Here is a 27,883-nt window from a genome sequence, read left to right on the forward strand (position 1 = left end):
TGACACCCAGTAAAAAAGACTTACAATGACACCAAGTCACAATAAAATACACTGATACCAAGTCACAAAGACATACACTGATACCAAGTCACAAAGACATACACTGATGCCCAGTAACAAAGACACACACTTACACCAAGTAACAAAGACATACAATTACACAAAGTAACAAAGACATACACTTACGCCAAGTATTTTGACATCCACTGACACCAAGTAACAAAGACATACACTGGTACCCAGTAACGCAGACACACACTTACACCCAGTAAAAAAGACATGCACTGACACCAAGTCACAAAGACATGCACTGATACCAAGTCACAAAGACATGCACTGATGCCCAGTAACACAGACACACACTGACACCAAGTAACAAAGACATACACTGACACCAAGTAACAAAGACATACACTTACACCAGGTAACAAAGACACACACTTACACCAAGTAACACAGACATACACTGACACCAAGTAACAAAGACAGACAATTACACCAAGTAACAAATACATACACTTACACCAAGTATTTTGACTTCCAGTGACACAAAGTAACAAAGACGTACACTGATACCAGGTAACACAGACACACACGGACACCAAGTAACAAAGACACAGACTTACACCAAGTAACACAGACACACACTGACACCCAGTAACACAGACACACACTAACACCAAGTAACAGAGACATACAATGACACCAAGTAACAAAGACATACACTTACACCAAGTAACAAAGACATGCACTGATGCCCAGTAACACAGACACACACTGACACCAAGTAACAAAGACATACACTGACACCAAGTAACAAAGACATACACTTACACCAGGTAACAAAGACACACACTTACACCAAGTAACAAAGACATACACTTACACCAAGTAACAAAGACATGCACTGATGCCCAGTAACACAGACACACACTGACACCAAGTCACAATAAAATACACTGATACCAAGTCACAAAGACATACACTGATGCCCAGTAACAAAGACACACACTTACACCACGTAACACAGACATACACTGACACCAAGTAACAAAGACAGACAATTACACCAAGTAACAAAGACATACACTTACACCAAGTATTTTGACATCCACTGACACCAAGTAACAAAGACATACACTGATACCCAGTAACGCAGACACACACTTACATCCAGTAAAAAAGACATACACTGACACCAAGTCACAAAGACATACACTGATTCCAAGTCACACAGACATACACTGACACCCAGTAACACAGACACACACTGAAACCAAGTAACACAGACACACACTGACACCCAGTAACACAGACACACACTTACACCAAGTAACACAGACATACACTGACACCAAGTAACAGAGACATACACTGATACCCAGTAACACAGGCACACACTGGCGCCAAGTATTTTGACATACACTGACACCAATTAACAAAGACATGCACTGACACCAAGTAACACAGACACACACTGACACCCAGTAAAAAAGACTTACAATGACACCAAGTCACAATAAAATACACTGATACCAAGTCACAAAGACATACACTGATACCAAGTCACAAAGACATACACTGATGCCCAGTAACAAAGACACACACTTACACGAAGTAACAAAGACATACAATTACACAAAGTAACAAAGACATACACTTACGCCAAGTATTTTGACATCCACTGACACCAAGTAACAAAGACATACACTGGTACCCAGTAACGCAGACACACACTTATTCCCAGTAAAAAAGACATGCACTGACACCAAGTCACAAAGACATGCACTGATACCAAGTCACAAAGACATGCACTGATGCCCAGTAACACAGACACACACTGACACCAAGTAACAAAGACATACACTGACACCAAGTAACAAAGACATACACTTACACCAGGTAACAAAGACGCACACTTACACCAAGTAACACAGACATACACTGACACCAAGTAACAAAGACAGACAATTACACCAAGTAACAAATACATACACTTACACCAAGTATTTTGACTTCCAGTGACACAAAGTAACAAAGACGTACACTGATACCAGGTAACACAGACACACACGGACACCAAGTAACAAAGACACAGACTTACACCAAGTAACACAGACACACACTGACACCCAGTAACACAGACACACACTGAAACCAAGTAACACAGACACACACTGACACCCAGTAACACAGACACACACTTACACCAAGTAACACAGACATACACTGACACCAAGTAACAGAGACATACACTGATACCCAGTAACACAGGCACACACTGGCGCCAAGTATTTTGACATACACTGACACCAAGTAACAAAGACATGCACTGACACCAAGTAACACAGACACACACTGACACCCAGTAAAAAAGACTTACAATGACACCAAGTCACAATAAAATACACTGATACCAAGTCACAAAGACATACACTGATACCAAGTCACAAAGACATACACTGATGCCCAGTAACAAAGACACACACTTACACCAAGTAACAAAGACATACAATTACACAAAGTAACAAAGACATACACTTACGCCAAGTATTTTGACATCCACTGACACCAAGTAACAAAGACATACACTGGTACCCAGTAACGCAGACACACACTTACACCCAGTAAAAAAGACATGCACTGACACCAAGTCACAAAGACATGCACTGATACCAAGTCACAAAGACATGCACTGATGCCCAGTAACACAGACACACACTGACACCAAGTAACAAAGACATACACTGACACCAAGTAACAAAGACATACACTTACACCAGGTAACAAAGACACACACTTACACCAAGTAACACAGACATACACTGACACCAAGTAACAAAGACAGACAATTACACCAAGTAACAAATACATACACTTACACCAAGTATTTTGACTTCCAGTGACACAAAGTAACAAAGACGTACACTGATACCAGGTAACACAGACACACACGGACACCAAGTAACAAAGACACAGACTTACACCAAGTAACACAGACACACACTGACACCCAGTAACACAGACACACACTAACACCAAGTAACAGAGACATACAATGACACCAAGTAACAAAGACATACACTTACACCAAGTAACAAAGACATGCACTGATGCCCAGTAACACAGACACACACTGACACCAAGTAACAAAGACATACACTGACACCAAGTAACAAAGACATACACTTACACCAGGTAACAAAGACACACACTTACACCAAGTAACAAAGACATACACTTACACCAAGTAACAAAGACATGCACTGATGCCCAGTAACACAGACACACACTGACACCAAGTCACAATAAAATACACTGATACCAAGTCACAAAGACATACACTGATGCCCAGTAACAAAGACACACACTTACACCACGTAACACAGACATACACTGACACCAAGTAACAAAGACAGACAATTACACCAAGTAACAAAGACATACACTTACACCAAGTATTTTGACATCCACTGACACCAAGTAACAAAGACATACACTGATACCCAGTAACGCAGACACACACTTACATCCAGTAAAAAAGACATACACTGACACCAAGTCACAAAGACATACACTGATTCCAAGTCACACAGACATACACTGACACCCAGTAACACAGACACACACTGAAACCAAGTAACACAGACACACACTGACACCCAGTAACACAGACACACACTTACACCAAGTAACACAGACATACACTGACACCAAGTAACAGAGACATACACTGATACCCAGTAACACAGGCACACACTGGCGCCAAGTATTTTGACATACACTGACACCAATTAACAAAGACATGCACTGACACCAAGTAACACAGACACACACTGACACCCAGTAAAAAAGACTTACAATGACACCAAGTCACAATAAAATACACTGATACCAAGTCACAAAGACATACACTGATACCAAGTCACAAAGACATACACTGATGCCCAGTAACAAAGACACACACTTACACGAAGTAACAAAGACATACAATTACACAAAGTAACAAAGACATACACTTACGCCAAGTATTTTGACATCCACTGACACCAAGTAACAAAGACATACACTGGTACCCAGTAACGCAGACACACACTTATTCCCAGTAAAAAAGACATGCACTGACACCAAGTCACAAAGACATGCACTGATACCAAGTCACAAAGACATGCACTGATGCCCAGTAACACAGACACACACTGACACCAAGTAACAAAGACATACACTGACACCAAGTAACAAAGACATACACTTACACCAGGTAACAAAGACGCACACTTACACCAAGTAACACAGACATACACTGACACCAAGTAACAAAGACAGACAATTACACCAAGTAACAAATACATACACTTACACCAAGTATTTTGACTTCCAGTGACACAAAGTAACAAAGACGTACACTGATACCAGGTAACACAGACACACACGGACACCAAGTAACAAAGACACAGACTTACACCAAGTAACACAGACACACACTGACACCCAGTAACACAGACACACACTAACACCAAGTAACAGAGACATACAATGACACCAAGTAACAAAGACATACACTTACACCAAGTAACAAAGACATGCACTGATGCCCAGTAACACAGACACACACTGACACCAAGTAACAAAGACATACACTGACACCAAGTAACAAAGACATACACTTACACCAGGTAACAAAGACACACACTTACACCAAGTAACAAAGACATGCACTTACACCAAGTAACAAAGACATGCACTGATGCCCAGTAACACAGACACACACTGACACCAAGTCACAATAAAATACACTGATACCAAGTCACAAAGACATACACTGATGCCCAGTAACAAAGACACACACTTACACCACGTAACACAGACATACACTGACACCAAGTAACAAAGACAGACAATTACACCAAGTAACAAAGACATACACTTACACCAAGTATTTTGACATCCACCGACACCAAGTAACAAAGACATACACTGATACCCAGTAACGCAGACACACACTTACATCCAGTAAAAAAGACATACACTGACACCAAGTCACAAAGACATACACTGATTCCAAGTCACACAGACATACACTGACACCCAGTAACACAGACACACACTGAAACCAAGTAACACAGACACACACTGACACCCAGGAACACAGACACACACTTACACCAAGTAACACAGACATACACTGACACCAAGTAACAGAGACATACACTGATACCCAGTAACACAGGCACACACTGGCGCGAAGTATTTTGACATACACTGACACCAAGTAACAAAGACATGCACTGACACCAAGTAACACAGACACACACTGACACCCAGTAAAAAAGACTTACAATGACACCAAGTCACAATAAAATACACTGATACCAAGTCACAAAGACATACACTGATACCAAGTCACAAAGACATACACTGATGCCCAGTAACAAAGACACACACTTACACCAAGTAACAAAGACATACAATTACACAAAGTAACAAAGACATACACTTACGCCAAGTATTTTGACATCCACTGACACCAAGTAACAAAGACATACACTGATACCCTTTAACGCAGACACACACTTACACCCAGTAAAAAAGACATGCACTGACACCAAGTCACAAAGACATGCACTGATACCAAGTCACAAAGACATGCACTGATGCCCAGTAACACAGACACACACTGACACCAAGTAACAAAGACATACACTGACACCAAGTAACAAAGACATACACTTACACCAGGTAACAAAGACACACACTTACACCAAGTAACACAGACATACACTGACACCAAGTAACAAAGACAGACAATTACACCAAGTAACAAATACATACACTTACACCAAGTATTTTGACTTCCAGTGACACAAAGTAACAAAGACGAACACTGATACCAGGTAACACAGACACACACGGACACCAAGTAACAAAGACACAGACTTACACCAAGTAACACAGACACACACTGACACCCAGTAACACAGACACACACTTACACCAAGTAACAGAGACATACACTGACACCAAGTAACAAAGACAGACACTTACACCAAGTAACAAAGACATGCACTGATGCCCAGTAACACAGACACACACTGACACCAAGTAACAAAGACATACACTGACACCAAGTAACAAAGACATACACTTACACCAGGTAACAAAGACACACACTTACACCAAGTAACAAAGACATACACTTACACCAAGTAACAAAGACATGCACTGATGCCCAGTAACACAGACACACACTGACACCAAGTAACAAAGACATACAATGACACCAAGTAACAAAGACATCCACTGACACCAAGTAACAAAGACATACACTGATACCAGGTAACACAGACACACACGGACACCAAGTAACAAAGAAACAGACTTACACCAAGTAATACAGACATACAATGACACCAAGTAACAGAGACATACACTGATACCCAGTAACACAGGCACACACTGGGGGGTGGGCACTTTGGCGCAGTGGTTAGCACCGCAGCCTCACAGCTCCAGGGACCCGGGTTCGAATCTGGGTCCTGCCTGTGCGGAGTTTGCAAGTTCTCCCTGTGTCTGCGTGGGTTTCCTCCCGGTGCTCCGGTTTCCTCCCACATGCCAAAGACTTGCAGGTTGATAGGTTAATTGGCCATCATAAATTGCCACTAGTATAGGTAGGTGGTAGGGAAATATATAATGAAATGTGGGGATGTGATAGGAGTACGGGATTAGTGTAGGATTAGTGTAAATGGGTGGTTGATGGCCGGCACATACTCGGAGGGCCGAAGGGCCTGTTTAAGTGCTGTATCTCTAAACTAAACTAAATACTGACAACTAGTGTCACAGACACACACTGACACCCACTGACACCAAGTAACATAGACATACACTGACACCAAATAACAATGACATACACTTACACCAAGTAACGCAGACATACACTGACACCAAGTAACAAAGACAGACAATTACACCAAGTAACAAAGACATACACTTACACCAAGTATTTTGACATACACTGACACCAAGTAACAAAGACATGCACTGACACCAAGTAACACAGACACACACTGACACCCAGTAAAAAAGACTTACACTGACACCAAGTCACAATAAAATACACTGAAAGCAAGTCACAAAGACATACACTGATGCCCAGTAGCAAAGACACACACTTACACCAAGTAACACAGACATACACTGACACCAAGTAACAAAGACAGACAATTACACCAAGTAACAAAGACATACACTTACACCAAGTATTTTGACATCCACTGACACCAAGTAACAAAGACATACACTGATACCCAGTAACGCAGACACACACTTACACCCAGTAAAAAAGACATGCACTGACACCAACTGACAAAGACTTGCACTGATACCAAGTCACAAAGGCATGCACTGATGCCCAGTAACACAGACACACACTGACACCAAGTAACAAAGACATACACTGACACCAAGTAACAAAGACATACAATTACACCAGGTAACAAAGGCACACACTTACACCAAGTAACACAGACATACACTGACACCAAGTAACAAAGACAGACAATTACACCAAGTAACAAAGACATACACTTACACCAAGTATTTTGACATCCAAAGACACCAAGTAACATAGACATACACTGATACCAGGTAACACAGACACAGACGGACACCAAGTAACAAAGACACAGACTTACACCAAGTAACACAGGCACACACTGACACCCAGTAACACAGACACACACTTACACCAAGTAACACAGACATACACTGACACCAAGTAAAAGAGACATACACTGATACCCAGTAACACAGGCACACAATGGGGGGTGGGCACATTGGCGCAGTGGTTAGCACCGCAGCCTCACAGCTCCAGGGACACGGGTTCGATTCTAGGTCCTGCCTGTGCGGAGTTTGCAAGTTCTCCCTGTGTCTGCGTGGGTTTCCTCCCGGTGCTCCGGTTTCCTCCCACATGCCAAAGACTTGCAGGTTGATAGGTTAATTGGCCATCATAAATTGCCCCTAGACTCGGTAGGTGGTAGGGAAATGTGGGGATGTGATAGGAATACGGGATTAGTGTAGGATTAGTGTAAATGGGTGGTTGATGGACGGCACAGACTCGGAGGGCCGAAGGGCCTTTTTAAGTGCTGTATCTCTAAACTTAACGAAATACTGACAACGAGTGTCACAGACACACACTGACACCCAGTACCACAAACAAACACACACTGACACCCAGTGACACAGAGAAACACTGATGCACAGTAACAATGACATACGCTGACACCAAGTAACAAAGACACACACTGACACCAAGTAACAAAGACATACGCTGACACCAAGTAACACAGACATACACCGACACCAAGTAACAAAGACATACACTGACACCAAGTAACAATGACATACACTGACACCAAGTAACAAAGACAGACAATTACACCAAGTAACAAAGACATACACTTACACCAAGTATTTTGACATACACTGACACCAAGTAACAAAGACATGCACTGACACCAAGTAACACAGACACACACTGACACCCAGTAAAAGAGACTTTCACTGACACCAAGTCACAATAAAATACACTGATACCAAGTCACAAAGACATACACTGATGCCCAGTAACAAAGACACACACTTACACCAAGTAACAAAGACAGACAATTACACCAAGTAACAAAGACATACACTTACACCAAGTATTTTGACATCCACTGACACCAAGTAACAAAGACATACACTGATACCCAGTAACGCAGACACACACTTACATCCAGTAAAAAAGACATGCACTGACACCAAGTCACAATGACATGCACTGATGCCCAGTAACACAGACACACACTGACACCAAGTAACAAAGACATACACTGACACCAAGTAACAAAGACATACACTTACACCAGGTAACAAAGACACACACTGACACCCAGCACCACAAACAAACACACACTGACACCCAGTGACACAGAAAAACACTGACACACAGTAACAAAGTCATACACTGACACCAAGTAACACAGACACACACTGACACCCAGTAACACAGACACACACTGACACCAAGTAACAAAGACATACACTGACACCAAGTAACAATGACATACACTGACACCAAGTAACAAAGACAGACAAGTACACCAAGTAACAAAGACATACACTTACACCAAGTATTTTGACATACACTGACACCAAGTAACAAAGACATGCACTGACACCAAGTAACACAGACACACACTGACACCCAGTGAAAAAGACTTACACTGACACCAAGTCACAATAAAATACACTGATACCAAGTCACAAAGACATACAATGATGCCCAGTAACAAAGACACACACTTGCACCAAGTAACAAAGACAGACAATTACACCAAGTAACAAAGACATACACTTACACCAAATATTTTGACATCCACTGACACCAAGTAAGTTCAGACATACACTGATACCAAGTCACAAAGACATACACTGACACCAAGTAACAAAGACATACACTTACACCAGGTAACAAGGACACACACTTACACCAAGTAACACAGACATACACTTACACCAAGTAACACAGACATACACTGACACCAAGTAACAAAGACAGACAATTACACCAAGTAACAAAGACATACACTGACACCAAGTATTTTGACATCCACTGACACCAAGTAACATAGACATACACTGATACCAGGTAACACAGACACACACGGACACCAAGTAACAAAGACACAGACTTACACCAAGTAACACAGACACACACTGACACCCAGTAACACAGACACACACTTACACCAAGTAACACAGACATACACTGACACCAAGTAACAGAGACATACTCTGATACCCAGTAACACAGGCACACAATGGGGGGTGGGCACATTGGCGCAGTGGTTAGCACCGCAGCCTCACAGCTCCAGGGACACGCGTTCGATTCTAGGTCCTGCCTGTGCGGAGTTTGCAAGTTCTCCCTGTGTCTGCGTGGGTTTTCTCCCGTTGCTCCGGTTTCCTCCCACATGCCAAAGACTTGCAGGTTGATAGGTTAATTGGCCATCATAAATTGCCCCTAGTCTCGATAGGTGGTAGGGAAATATATAGGGAAATGTGGGGATGTGATAGGAAGACGGGATTAGTGTAGGATTAGTGTAAATGGGTGGTTGATGGTCGGCACAGACTCGGAGGGCCGAAGGGCCTGTTTAAGTGCTGTATCTCTAAACTGAACTGAATACTGACAACTAGTGTCACAGACACACACTGACACCCAGTACCACAAACAAACACACACTGACACCCAGTGACACAGAGGAACACTGATGCACAGTAACACAGACACACACTGACACCAAGTAACAAAGACATACACTGACACCAAGTAACAAAGACATACAATTACACCAGGTAACAAAGGCACACACTTACACCAAGTAACACAGACATACACTGACACCAAGTAACAAAGACAGACAATTACACCAAGTAACAAAGACATACACTTACACCAAGTATTTTGACATCCAAAGACACCAAGCAACATAGACATACACTGATACCAGGTAACACAGACACAGACGGACACCAAGTAACAAAGACACAGACTTACACCAAGTAACACAGACACACACTGACACCCAGTAACACAGACACACACTTACACCAAGTAACACAGACATACACTGACACCAAGTAAAAGAGACATACACTGATACCCAGTAACACAGGCACACAATGGGGGGTGGGCACATTGGCGCAGTGGTTAGCACCGCAGCCTCACAGCTCCAGGGACACGGGTTCGATTCTAGGTCCTGCCTGTGCGGAGTTTGCAAGTTCTCCCTGTGTCTGCGTGGGTTTCCTCCCGGTGCTCCGGTTTCCTCCCACATGCCAAAGACTTGCAGGTTGATAGGTTAATTGGCCATCATAAATTGCCCCTAGACTCGGTAGGTGGTAGGGAAATATATAGGGAAATGTGGGGATGTGATAGGAATACGGGATTAGTGTAGGATTAGTGTAAATGGGTGGTTGATGGACGGCACAGACTCGGAGGGCCGAAGGGCCTTTTTAAGTGCTGTATCTCTAAACTTACCGAAATACTGACAACGAGTGTCACAGACACACACTGACACCCAGTACCACAAACAAACACACACTGACACCCAGTGACACAGAGAAACACTGATGCACAGTAACAATGACATACGCTGACACCAAGTAACAAAGACACACACTGACACCAAGTAACAAAGACATACGCTGACACCAAGTAACACAGACATACACCGACACCAAGTAACAAAGACATACACTGACACCAAGTAACAATGACATACACTGACACCAAGTAACAAAGACAGACAATTACACCAAGTAACAAAGACATACACTTACACCAAGTATTTTGACATACACTGACACCAAGTAACAAAGACATGCACTGACACCAAGTAACACAGACACACACTGACACCCAGTAAAAGAGACTTTCACTGACACCAAGTCACAATAAAATACACTGATACCAAGTCACAAAGACATACACTGATGCCCAGTAACAAAGACACACACTTACACCAAGTAACAAAGACAGACAATTACACCAAGTAACAAAGACATACACTTACACCAAGTATTTTGACATCCACTGACACCAAGTAACAAAGACATACACTGATACCCAGTAACGCAGACACACACTTACATCCAGTAAAAAAGACATGCACTGACACCAAGTCACAATGACATGCACTGATGCCCAGTAACACAGACACACACTGACACCAAGTAACAAAGACATACACTGACACCAAGTAACAAAGACATACACTTACACCAGGTAACAAAGACACACACTGACACCCAGCACCACAAACAAACACACACTGACACCCAGTGACACAGAAAAACACTGACACACAGTAACAAAGTCATACACTGACACCAAGTAACACAGACACACACTGACACCCAGTAACACAGACACACACTGACACCAAGTAACAAAGACATACACTGACACCTAGTAACAATGACATACACTGACACCAAGTAACAAAGACAGACAAGTACACCAAGTAACAAAGACATACACTTACACCAAGTATTTTGACATTCACTGACACCAAGTAACAAAGACATGCACTGACACCAAGTAACACAGACACACACTGACACCCAGTGAAAAAGACTTACACTGACACCAAGTCACAATAAAATACACTGATACCAAGTCACAAAGACATACAATGATGCCCAGTAACAAAGACACACACTTGCACCAAGTAACAAAGACAGACAATTACACCAAGTAACAAAGACATACACTTACACCAATTATTTTGACATCCACTGACACCAAGTAAGTTCAGACATACACTGATACCAAGTCACAAAGACATACACTGACACCAAGTAACAAAGACATACACTTACACCAGGTAACAAGGACACACACTTACACCAAGTAACACAGACATACACTTACACCAAGTAACACAGACATACACTGACACCAAGTAACAAAGACAGACAATTACACCAAGTAACAAAGACATACACTGACACCAAGTATTTTGACATCCACTGACACCAAGTAACATAGACATACACTGATACCAGGTAACACAGACACACACGGACACCAAGTAACAAAGACACAGACTTACACCAAGTAACACAGACACACACTGACACCCAGTAACACAGACACACACTTACACCAAGTAACACAGACATACACTGACACCAAGTAACAGAGACATACTCTGATACCCAGTAACACAGGCACACAATGGGGGGTGGGCACATTGGCGCAGTGGTTAGCACCGCAGCCTCACAGCTCCAGGGACACGCGTTCGATTCTAGGTCCTGCCTGTGCGGAGTTTGCAAGTTCTCCCTGTGTCTGCGTGGGTTTTCTCCCGTTGCTCCGGTTTCCTCCCACATGCCAAAGACTTGCAGGTTGATAGGTTAATTGGCCATCATAAATTGCCCCTAGTCTCGATAGGTGGTAGGGAAATATATAGGGAAATGTGGGGATGTGATAGGAAGACGGGATTAGTGTAGGATTAGTGTAAATGGGTGGTTGATGGTCGGCACAGACTCGGAGGGCCGAAGGGCCTGTTTAAGTGCTGTATCTCTAAACTGAACTGAATACTGACAACTAGTGTCACAGACACACACTGACACCCAGTACCACAAACAAACACACACTGACACCCAGTGACACAGAGGAACACTGATGCACAGTAACACAGACACACACTGACACCAAGTAACAAAGACATACACTGACACCAAGTAACAAAGACATACAATTACACCAGGTAACAAAGGCACACACTTACACCAAGTAACACAGACATACACTGACACCAAGTAACAAAGACAGACAATTACACCAAGTAACAAAGACATACACTTACACCAAGTATTTTGACATCCAAAGACACCAAGCAACATAGACATACACTGATACCAGGTAACACAGACACAGACGGACACCAAGTAACAAAGACACAGACTTACACCAAGTAACACAGACACACACTGACACCCAGTAACACAGACACACACTTACACCAAGTAACACAGACATACACTGACACCAAGTAAAAGAGACATACACTGATACCCAGTAACACAGGCACACAATGGGGGGTGGGCACATTGGCGCAGTGGTTAGCACCGCAGCCTCACAGCTCCAGGGACACGGGTTCGATTCTAGGTCCTGCCTGTGCGGAGTTTGCAAGTTCTCCCTGTGTCTGCGTGGGTTTCCTCCCGGTGCTCCGGTTTCCTCCCACATGCCAAAGACTTGCAGGTTGATAGGTTAATTGGCCATCATAAATTGCCCCTAGACTCGGTAGGTGGTAGGGAAATATATAGGGAAATGTGGGGATGTGATAGGAATACGGGATTAGTGTAGGATTAGTGTAAATGGGTGGTTGATGGACGGCACAGACTCGGAGGGCCGAAGGGCCTTTTTAAGTGCTGTATCTCTAAACTTAACGAAATACTGACAACGAGTGTCACAGACACACACTGACACCCAGTACCACAAACAAACACACACTGACACCCAGTGACACAGAGAAACACTGATGCACAGTAACAATGACATACGCTGACACCAAGTAACAAAGACACACACTGACACCAAGTAACAAAGACATACGCTGACACCAAGTAACACAGACATACACCGACACCAAGTAACAAAGACATACACTGACACCAAGTAACAATGACATACACTGACACCAAGTAACAAAGACAGACAATTACACCAAGTAACAAAGACATACACTTACACCAAGTATTTTGACATACACTGACACCAAGTAACAAAGACATGCACTGACACCAAGTAACACAGACACACACTGACACCCAGTAAAAGAGACTTTCACTGACACCAAGTCACAATAAAATACACTGATACCAAGTCACAAAGACATACACTGATGCCCAGTAACAAAGACACACACTTACACCAAGTAACAAAGACAGACAATTACACCAAGTAACAAAGACATACACTTACACCAAGTATTTTGACATCCACTGACACCAAGTAACAAAGACATACACTGATACCCAGTAACGCAGACACACACTTACATCCAGTAAAAAAGACATGCACTGACACCAAGTCACAATGACATGCACTGATGCCCAGTAACACAGACACACACTGACACCAAGTAACAAAGACATACACTGACACCAAGTAACAAAGACATACACTTACACCAGGTAACAAAGACACACACTGACACCCAGCACCACAAACAAACACACACTGACACCCAGTGACACAGAAAAACACTGACACACAGTAACAAAGTCATACACTGACACCAAGTAACACAGACACACACTGACACCCAGTAACACAGACACACACTGACACCAAGTAACAAAGACATACACTGACACCTAGTAACAATGACATACACTGACACCAAGTAACAAAGACAGACAAGTACACCAAGTAACAAAGACATACACTTACACCAAGTATTTTGACATTCACTGACACCAAGTAACAAAGACATGCACTGACACCAAGTAACACAGACACACACTGACACCCAGTGAAAAAGACTTACACTGACACCAAGTCACAATAAAATACACTGATACCAAGTCACAAAGACATACAATGATGCCCAGTAACAAAGACACACACTTGCACCAAGTAACAAAGACAGACAATTACACCAAGTAACAAAGACATACACTTACACCAATTATTTTGACATCCACTGACACCAAGTAAGTTCAGACATACACTGATACCAAGTCACAAAGACATACACTGACACCAAGTAACAAAGACATACACTTACACCAGGTAACAAGGACACACACTTACACCAAGTAACACAGACATACACTTACACCAAGTAACACAGACATACACTGACACCAAGTAACAAAGACAGACAATTACACCAAGTAACAAAGACATACACTGACACCAAGTATTTTGACATCCACTGACACCAAGTAACATAGACATACACTGATACCAGGTAACACAGACACACACGGACACCAAGTAACAAAGACACAGACTTACACCAAGTAACACAGACACACACTGACACCCAGTAACACAGACACACACTTACACCAAGTAACACAGACATACACTGACACCAAGTAACAGAGACATACTCTGATACCCAGTAACACAGGCACACAATGGGGGGTGGGCACATTGGCGCAGTGGTTAGCACCGCAGCCTCACAGCTCCAGGGACACGCGTTCGATTCTAGGTCCTGCCTGTGCGGAGTTTGCAAGTTCTCCCTGTGTCTGCGTGGGTTTTCTCCCGTTGCTCCGGTTTCCTCCCACATGCCAAAGACTTGCAGGTTGATAGGTTAATTGGCCATCATAAATTGCCCCTAGTCTCGATAGGTGGTAGGGAAATATATAGGGAAATGTGGGGATGTGATAGGAAGACGGGATTAGTGTAGGATTAGTGTAAATGGGTGGTTGATGGTCGGCACAGACTCGGAGGGCCGAAGGGCCTGTTTAAGTGCTGTATCTCTAGACTGAACTGAATACTGACAACTAGTGTCACAGACACACACTGACACCCAGTACCACAAACAAACACACACTGACACCCAGTGACACAGAGGAACACTGATGCACAGTAACAATGACATACGCTGACACCAAGTAACAAAGACACACACTGACACCAAGTAACAAAGACATACGCTGACACCAAGTAACACAGACATACACTGACACCAAGTAACAAAGACATACACTGACACCAAGTATTTTGACATACACTGACACCAAGTAACAAAGACATGCACTGACACCAAGTAACACAGACACACACTGACACCCAGTAAAAAAGACTTTCACTGACACCAAGTCACAATAAAATACACTGATACCAAGTCACAAAGACATACACTGATGCCCAGTAACAAAGACACACACTTCCATCAAGTAACAAAGACATACAATTACACCAAGTAACAAAGACACACACTTACACCAAGTATTTTGACATCCACTGACACCAAGTAACAAAGACATGCACTGATACCCAGTAACGCAGACACACACTTACACCCAGTAAAAAAGACATGCACTGACACCAATTCACAAAGACATGCACTGATACCAAGTCACAAAGACATGCACTGTTGCCCAGTAACACAGACACACACTGACACCAAGTAACAAAGACATACACTGACACCAAGTAACAAAGACATACACTTACACCAGGTAACAAAGACACACACTGACACCCAGCACCACAAACAAACACACACTGACACCCAGTGACACAGAAAAACACTGACACACAGTAACGAAGACATATGCTGACACCAAGTAACACAGACACACACTGACACCAAGTAACAAAGACACAAACTGACGCCAAGTAACAAAGACATACACTGACACCAAGTAACAATGACATACACTGACACCAAGTAACAAAGACAGACAATTACACCAAGTAACAAAGACATACACTTACACCAAGTATTTTGACATACACTGACACCAAGTAACAAAGACATGCACTGACACCAAGTAATACAGACACACACTGACACCCAGTAAAAAAGACGTACACTGACACCAAGTCACAATAAAATACACTGATAACAAGTCACAAAGACATACACTGATGCCCAGTAACAAAGACACACACTTACACCAAGTAACAAAGACAGACAATTACACCAAGTAACAAAGACATACACTTACACCAAGTATTTTGACATCCACTGACACCAAGTAAGTTCAGACATACACTGATACCAAGTCACAAAGACATGCACTGATGCCCAGTAACACAGACACACACTGACACCAAGTAACAAAGACATACACTGACACCAAGTAACAAAGACATACACTTACACCAGGTAACAAGGACACACACTTACACCAAGTAACACAGACATACACTGACACCAAGTAACAAAGACAGACAATTACACCAAGTAACAAATACATACACTTACACCAAGTATTTTGACTTCCACTGACACCAAGTAACAAAGACATACACTGATACCAGGTAACACAGACACACACGGACACCAAGGAACAAAGACACAGACTTACACCAAGTAACACAGACACACACTGACACCCAGTAACACAGACACACACTTACACCAAGTAACACAGACATACACTGACACCAAGTAACAGAGACATGCACTGATACCCAGTAACACAGGGACACACTGGGGTGTGGGCACATTGGCGCAGTAGTTAGCACCGCAGCCTCACAGCTCCATGGACCCGGGTTCGATTCTGGGTCCTGCCTGTGCGGAGTTTGCAAGTTCTCCCTGTGTCTGCGTGGGTTTCCTCCCGTTGCTCCGGTTTCCTCTCACATGCCAAAGACTTGCAGGTTGATAGGTTAATTGGCCATCATAAATTGCCCCTTGTCTCGGTAGGTGGTAGGGAAATATATAGGGAAATGTGGGGATGTGATAGGAATACGGGATTTGTGTAGGATTAGTGTAAATGGGTGGTTGATGGTCGGCACAGACTCGGAGGACCGAAGGGCCTGTTTAAGTGCTGTATCTCTAAACTAAACTAAATACTGACAACTAGTGTCACAGACACACACTGACACCCAGTACCACAAACAAGCACACACTGACACCCAGTGACACAGAGAAACAATGATGCAAAGTTACAAAGACATACGCTGACACCAAGTAACACAGACACACACTGACACCAAGTAACAAAGACATACACTGACACCAAGTAACAATGACATAAACTGACACCAAGTTACAAAGAGATGCACTTACACCAAGTATTTTGACATACAATGACAGCAAGTAACAAAGACAAGCACTGATACCCAGTAACACAGACATACACTTTACACCAAGTAAAAAAGACAGACACTGATACCCAGTAACACAGACACAAACTGACACCCAGTAACACAAACAAACACACTGACACCAAGTAACACAGACACACACTGACACCAAGTAACAAAGACATAATCTGACACCAAGTAACAAAGATTTACACTTGCACTAAGTAACAAAGACATACACTGACACCAAGTAACAATGACATACACTGACACCAAGTAACAAAGACAGACAATTACACCAAGTAACAAAGATATACACTTACACCAAGTATTTTGACAAACACTGACACCAAGTAACAGAGAGAAACACTGATACACAGTAACAAAGACATGCACTGACACCAAGTAACACAGACACACACTGACACAAAGTAAAAAGACATACACTGACACCAAGTCACAAAGACATACACTGATACCAAGTCACAAAGACAGACACTGATGCCCAGTAACAAAGACACACACTTACACCAAGTAACACAGACATACACTGATACCAAGTAACAGACATACACTTGCACCAAGTAACAAAGACACACACTTACACCAAGTATTTTGACATACACTGACACCAAGTAACAAAGACATACACTGATACCCAGTAACGCAGACACACAATTACACCAAGTAACAAAGACATACACTTACACCAAGTATTTTGACATACACTGACACCAAGTAACAAAGACATACACTGATGCCAGTAACAAAGACACACACTGACACCAAGTAACAAAGACATACACTGACACCAAGTAACAAAGACAGGCACTTACACCAAGTAACAAAGACATACACTGACACCAAGTAACAAAGACATACACTGACACCAAGTAACAAAGACATACACTGATACCAAGTAACACAGACACACACTTGCACAAAGTAACAAAGACAGACAAAGACACCAAGTAACAAAGACATACACTTACACCAAGCAACACAGACATACACTGAACCAAGTAACAAAGACACACACTTACACCAAGAACACAGACATACACTGACACCAACTAACAAAGACATACACTGACACCCAGTAACACAGACACAAACTTACACCAAGTAACAAAGACATACACTGATACTCAGTTACACAGACACACACTTACACCAAGTAATAAAGACATACACTGACACCAAGTAACAAAGACATACACTTACACCAAGTAACAAAGACATACACTGACACCAAGTAACAAAGACATACACTGACACCAAGTAACAAAGACATACTCTGATACCCAGTAACACAGACACACACTTACACAAAGTAACAAAGACAGACAAAGACACCAAGTAACAAAGACATACACTTACACCAAGTAACACAGACATACACTGAACCAAGTAACAAAGACACACACTTACACCAAGAACACAGACATACACTGACACCAAGTAACAAAGACATACACTGACACCCAGTAACACAGACACAAACTTACACCAAGTAACAAAGACATACACTGATACTCAGTTACACAGACACACACTTACACCAAGTAACACAGACATACCCTGAAACCAAGTAACAAAGACATACACTGATACCCAGTAACACAGACACACACTTACACCAAGTAACAATGACTGACACTGATACCCAGTAACACATACAAACACTTGCACCAAGTCACAAAGACATACACTGACACCCAGTAACAAAGACATACACTGATACCCAGTAACAAAGACACACAATGACACCAAGTAACAAAGGCACACTCTGACACCAAGTAACAAAGACATACACTGATACCCAGTAAGACAGACAGACACTTACACCAAGTAACAAAGACATACACTGACATCAAGTAACAAAGACATACACTGACACCCAGTAACACAGGCACACAAAGACACCAAGTATCAAAGACATACACTGACACCCATTAACAAATACATTCACGGACACCCAGTAACACAGACACACACTTACACCAAGAAACAAAGACATACACTGACACCAAGTAACAAAGACATACACTGATACCCAGTAACACAGACATACACTTACACCAAGTAACAAAGACATACACTGACACCAAGTAACAAGGACATACACTTACACCAAGTAACAAAGGCATACACTGACACCAACTAACAAAGTAATTCACTGATTCCCAGTAACACAGACACACACTTACACCAAGTAACAAAGACATACACTGACACCAAGTAACAAAGACATACACTGATACCCAGTAACACAGACACACACTTACACCAAGTAACAAAGACGTACACTGATACTCAGTTACACAGACACACACGGATACCAAGTAACAAAGGCATACAATGACACACAGTAACAGAGACACACACGGAGACCAAGTAACAAAGACATACACTGACACCCATTAACAAAAACGTACACTGACACCCAGTAACAAAGACATACACTGACACCAAGTAACAAAGACATACACTGACACCAAGAAACAAAGACATACACTGATACCCAGTAACACAGACACACACTTACACCAAGTAACAAAGACATACACTGATACTCAGTTACACAGACACACACGGATACCAAGTAACAAAGTCATACAATGACACACAGTAACAAAGACATACACTGACACCAAGTAACAAAGACATGCACTGATACCCAGTAACACAGACACACACTTACTCCAAGTAACACAGACGTACACTGACACCAAGTAACAAAGACACACACTGATACCCAGTAACACAAACACACACTTACACCAAGTAACAAAGACAGACAATGACAGCAAGTAACAAAGACATGCACTGACACCAAGTAACAAAGACATACACTTACACCAAGTAGCACAGACATACACTGACACCAAGTAACAAGGACACACACTTACAGCAAGTACACAGACATACACTGACACCAAGTAACAAAGACTTACACTGATACCCGGTAACACAGTCACACACTTACACCAAGTATCACAGACATACACAGTCACCAACTAACAAAGACATACCCTGATACCCAGTAACACAGACAAACACTTACACCAAGTAACAAAGACTACTCCGACACCAAGTAACATATACATACACTTACACCAAATAACACAGACATACACTGACACCAAGTAACAAAGATATACACTTACACCAACTAAAAAAGACACATACTTACACCAAGTTACACAGACATACACTGACACCAAGTAACAAAGACATGCACTTACACCAAGTAAGAAAGACACACACTTACACCAAGTAACACAGACCTGCACTGACACCAAGTAACAAAGACATACACTGATACCCAGCAACAAAGACACACTCTTACACCAAGTAACAAAGACAGACACTGATACCCAGTAACAAAGACATGCACTGACACCCAGTAACAAAGACATACACTGACACCAAGTAATAAAGACACACACTTACACCAAGTAACAAAGACATACACTTACACCAAGTAACAATGACATACACTGACACCCAGTAAGAAAGACATGCACTGACACCCAGTAACACAGACACACTCTTACACGTAGTAACAAAGACATACACTGATACCCGGTAACACAGTCACACACTTACACCAAGTATCACAGACATACACAGACACCAACTAACAAAGACATACCCTGATACCAAGTAACACAGACAAACACTTGCACCAAGTAACAAAGACTACACCGACACCTAGTAACATATACATACACTTACACCAAATAACACAGACATAGACTGACACCAAGTAACAAAGATATACACTTACACCAACTAACAAAGACACATACTTACACCAAGTTACACAGACATACACTGACACCAAGTAACAAAGACATGCACTTACACCAAGTAAGAAAGACACACACTTACACCAAGTAACACAGACCTGCACTGACACCAAGTAACAAAGACATGCACTGATACCCAGCAACAAAGACACACTCTTACACCAAGTAACAAAGAGAGACACTGATACCCAGTAACAAAGACATGCACTGACACCCAGTAACAAAGACACACACTGACACCAAGTAACAAAGACATACACTTACAACAAGTAACAAAGACATACACTGACACCCAGTAAGAACGACATGCACTGACCCCCAGTAACAAAGACACACACTGACACCAAGTAACAAAGACATACACTGATACCCAGTAACACAGACACACACTTACACTACGTAACAAATACATACACTGACACCAATTAACAAAGACATGCACTGATACCCAGTAACACAGACACTCACTTACAACAAGTAACAAAGACATACACTGACACCAAGTAACAAAGACATACACTTATACCAAGTAAAAAAGACATACACTGACAGCAAGTAACAAAGACATACACTGATACCCAGTAACACAGACACACACTTACACCAAGTAACAAAGACACATACTGATACCCAGTTACACAGACACAAACGGATACCAAGTAACAAAGTCATACAATGACACACAGTAACAAAGACATACACTGACACCAAGTAACAAAGACATACACTGATACCCAGTAACACAGACACCCACTTACTCCAAGTAACACAGACGTGCACTGACACCAAGTAACAAAGACACACACTGATACCCAGTAACACAAACACACACTTACACCAAGTAACAAAGACAGACAATGACAGCAAGTAACAAAGACATACACTGATACCCAGTAACACAGACACACACTTACACCTAGTAACAGAGACATACACTGACACCAAGTAACAAAGACGTACACTTACACCAAGGAACAAAGACATGCACTGACACCAAGTAACAAAGACATACACTTACACCAAGTAACACAGACATACACTGACACCAAGTAACAAGGACACACACTTACAGCACGTACACAGACATACACTGACACCAAGTAACAAAGACTTACACTGATACCCGGTAACACAGTCACACACTTACACCAAGTCTCACAGACATACACAGACACCAACTAACAAAGACATACCCTGATACCCAGTAACACAGACAAACACTTACACCAAGTAACAAAGACTACTCCGACACCAAGTAACATATACATACACTTACACCAAATAACACAAACATACACTGACACCAAGTAACAAAGATATACACTTACACCAACTAAAAAAGACACATACTTACACCAAGTTACACAGACATACACTGACACCAAGTAACAAAGACATGCACTTACACCAAGTAAGAAAGACACACACTTCCACCAAGTAACACAGACCTGCACTGACACCAAGTAACAAAGACATACACTGATACCCAGCAACAAAGACACACTCTTACACCAAGTAACAAAGACAGACACTGATACCCAGAAACAAAGACATGCACTGTCACCCAGTAACAAAGACACACACTGACACCAAGTAATAAAGACACACACTTACACCAAGTAACAAAGACATACACTGACACCCAGTAAGAACGACATGCACTGACCCCCAGTAACAAAGACACACACTGACACCAAGTAACAAAGACATACACTGATACCCAGTAACACAGACACACACTTACACTACGTAACAAATACATACACTGACACCAATTAACAAAGACATGCACTGATACCCAGTAACACAGACACACACTTACACCAAGTAACAAAGACATACACTGACACCAAGTAACAAAGACATTCACTTACACCAAGTAAAAAAGACATACACTGACAGCAAGTAACAAAGACATACACTGATACCCAGTAACACAGACACACAATTACACCAAGTAACAAAGACATATACTGATACCCAGTTACACAGACACACACTTACACCAAGTAACACAGACACACACAGACACCAAGTAACAAAGGCATACACTGATACCCAGTAGCACAGACACACAGTTACACCAAGTAGCAAAGACATACACTGACAACAAGTAACAAAGACTTACACGTACACCAAGTAAAAAAGAAATACACTGACACCAAATAACAAAGACATACACTGATACCAAGTAACACAGACACACACTTTCACCAAGTAACAAAGACAGACACTGATACCCAGTAACACAGACATACACTTACACCATGTATCAAATACATACCCTGACACCAAGTAGCAAAGACAGACACTGACACCAAGCAACAAAGACATACACTGACATCAAGCAACCAAGACATACACTTACACCAAGTAACAAAGACATACACTGACAACAAGTAACAAAGACATACACTGATACCCAGTAACACAGACACACACTTACTCCAAGTAACACAGACATACACTGACACCAAGTAACAAAGACATACACTGATACACAGTAACACAGACACACACTTACACCAGGTAACAAAGACTGACAATGACAGCAAGTAACAAAGACATACACTGATACCCAGTAACACAGACACACACTTACACCAAGTAACAAAGACGTACACTTACACCAAGTAACAAAGACATGCGCTGACACCAAGTAACAAAGACATACACTTACACCAAGTAACACAGACATACACTGACACCAAGTAACAAGGACACACACTTACACCAAGTACACAGACATACACTGACACCAAGTAACAAAGACATACACTGATACCCAGTAACTCAGACACACACTTACACCAAGTAACAAAGACAGACACTGGTATCCAGTAACAAAGTCATACTCTGATACCCAGTAACACAGACACACACTAACACCAAGTCACAAAGACACACACTGACACCCAGTAACAAAGACAAACACTGACACCCAGTAACAAAGAAACACACTGACACCAAGTAACAAAGACACACACTGACACCATGTATACAAAGACATACACAGACACCAAGTAACAAAGACATACACTGATGCCCAGTATCACAGACTCACACTTACACCAAGTATCACAGACATACACAGACACCAATTAACAAATACATACACTGATACCCAGTAACACAGACATACACTTGCACCATGTAACAAAGACATACACTGACACCAAGTAACAAAGTCATACACACATACCAAGTAACACAGACATACACTGACACCAAGTAACAAAGACACACACTTACACCAAGTAACACAGACATACACTGACACCAAGTAACAAAGACATACACTGATACCCAGCAACACTGACACACAGTTACACCAAGTAACAATGACAGACACTGATACCCAGTAACACAGACACACACTTACACCAAGTCACAAAGACATACACTGACACCCAGTAACAAAGACACACAATGACACCAAGTAACAAAGACACACACCGATACCCAGTAACACAGACACACACTTACACCAAGTAACAAAGACAGACACTGACACCAAGTAACAAAGACATTCACTGATACCCAGTAACACAGACACACACTTACACCAAGTAACAAAGACATGCACTGACACCAAGTAACAAAGACATACACTGACACCAAGTAACAATGACATACACTGATACCCAGTAACACAGACAAACACTTACAGCAAGTAACAAAGACATACACTGACACCAAGTAACAAAGACATACACTGATACCCAGTAACACAGACACACACTTACACCAAGTAACAAAGACATACACTGATACTCAGTTACACAGACACACACTTACACCAAGTAACAAAGACATACACTGACACCAAGTAACAATGACAGACACTGATACCCAGTAACACAGACACACACTTAACCAAGTCACAAAGACATACACTGACACCCAGTAACAAAGACACACAATGACACCAAGTAACAAAGGCACACACTGACACCAAGTGACAATGACATACACTGATACCCAGTAACACAGACAAACACTTTCACCAAGTAACAAAGACATAAACTGTCACCAGGTAACAAAGACATTCACTGATACCCAGTAACACAGACACACACTGACACCAAGTAACAAAGACATACACTGACACCAAGTAACAAAGACATACAATGACACCCAGTAACAAAGACATGCACTGACACCAAGTAACAAAGACATACACTGACACCCTGTAACAAAGACACACAATGACACCAAGTAACAAAGGCACACACTTACACCAAGTAACAATGACAAACACTGATACCCAGTAACACAGACACACACTTACACCAAGTAACAAAGACATGAACTGACACCAAGTAACAAAGACATACACTAACACTCAGTTACAAAGACACACAATGACACCAAGTAACAAAGGCACACACTGGCAATAAGTAACAATGACATACACTGACACCCAGTAACACAGACACACACTTACACCAAGTAACAAAGACATACACTGACACCAAGTAACAAAGACATTCACTGATACCCAGTAACACAGACATACACTGACACCAAGTAACAAAGACATACACTGACACCAAGTAACAAAGGCATACACTGACACCCAGTAACAAAGACACACAATGACACCAAGTAACAAAGGCACACACTGACACCAAGTAACAATGACATACACTGATACCCAGTAACACAGACACACACTTACACCAAGTAACAAAGACATACACTGACACCAAGTAACAAAGACATTCACTGATACCCAGTAACACAGACACACACTGACACCAAGTAACAAAGACATACACTGACACCAAGTAACAAAGGCATACACTGACACCCGGTAACAAAGACATACACTGACACCCAGTAACACAGACACACACGGACACCAAGTAACAAAGACATACACTGACACCCAGTAACAAAAACATACACTGACACCCAGTAACACAGACACACACTGACACCAAGAAACAAAGACATACACTGACACCAACTAACAAAGACACACACTTACAACAAGTAACACAGACATACACTTACACCAAGTAACAAAGACATACACTGACATCAAGTAACAAAGACATTCACTGATACCCAGTAACACAGACACACACTGACACCAAGTAACAAAGACATACACTGACACCAACTAACAAAGACACACACTTACACCAAGTAACAAAGACATACACTGACACCAAGTGACAAAGACATACACTTACACCAAGTAACACAGACATACACTGACACCAAGTAACAAATACATACACTGACACCAAGTAACAAAGACACAAACTTACACCAAGTAACACAGACATACACTGACACCAAGTATCAAAGACATACACTGACACCAAGTAACAAGGACATACACTTACACCAAGGAACAAAGACATACACTGATACCCAGTAACACAGACACACACTGACACCAAGTAACAATGACATACACTGATACCCAGTAACACAGACAAACACTTACACCAAGTAACAAAGACATACACTGACACCAAGTAACAAAGACATTCACTGATACCCAGGAACACAGACACACACTGACACCAAGTAACAAAGACATACACTGACACCAAGTAACAAAGACATACACTGACACCCAGTAACAAAGAGATGCACTGACACCAAGTAACAAAGACAAACACTGACACCCAGTAACAAAGACACACAATGACACCAAGTAACAAAGGCACACACTGACACCAAGTAACAATGACATACACTGATACCCAGTAACACAGACACACATTTACACCAAGTA

Source organism: Heterodontus francisci, unplaced genomic scaffold (assembly GCF_036365525.1).
Source record: "Heterodontus francisci isolate sHetFra1 unplaced genomic scaffold, sHetFra1.hap1 HAP1_SCAFFOLD_56, whole genome shotgun sequence".
NCBI lineage: Eukaryota > Metazoa > Chordata > Chondrichthyes > Heterodontiformes > Heterodontidae > Heterodontus > Heterodontus francisci.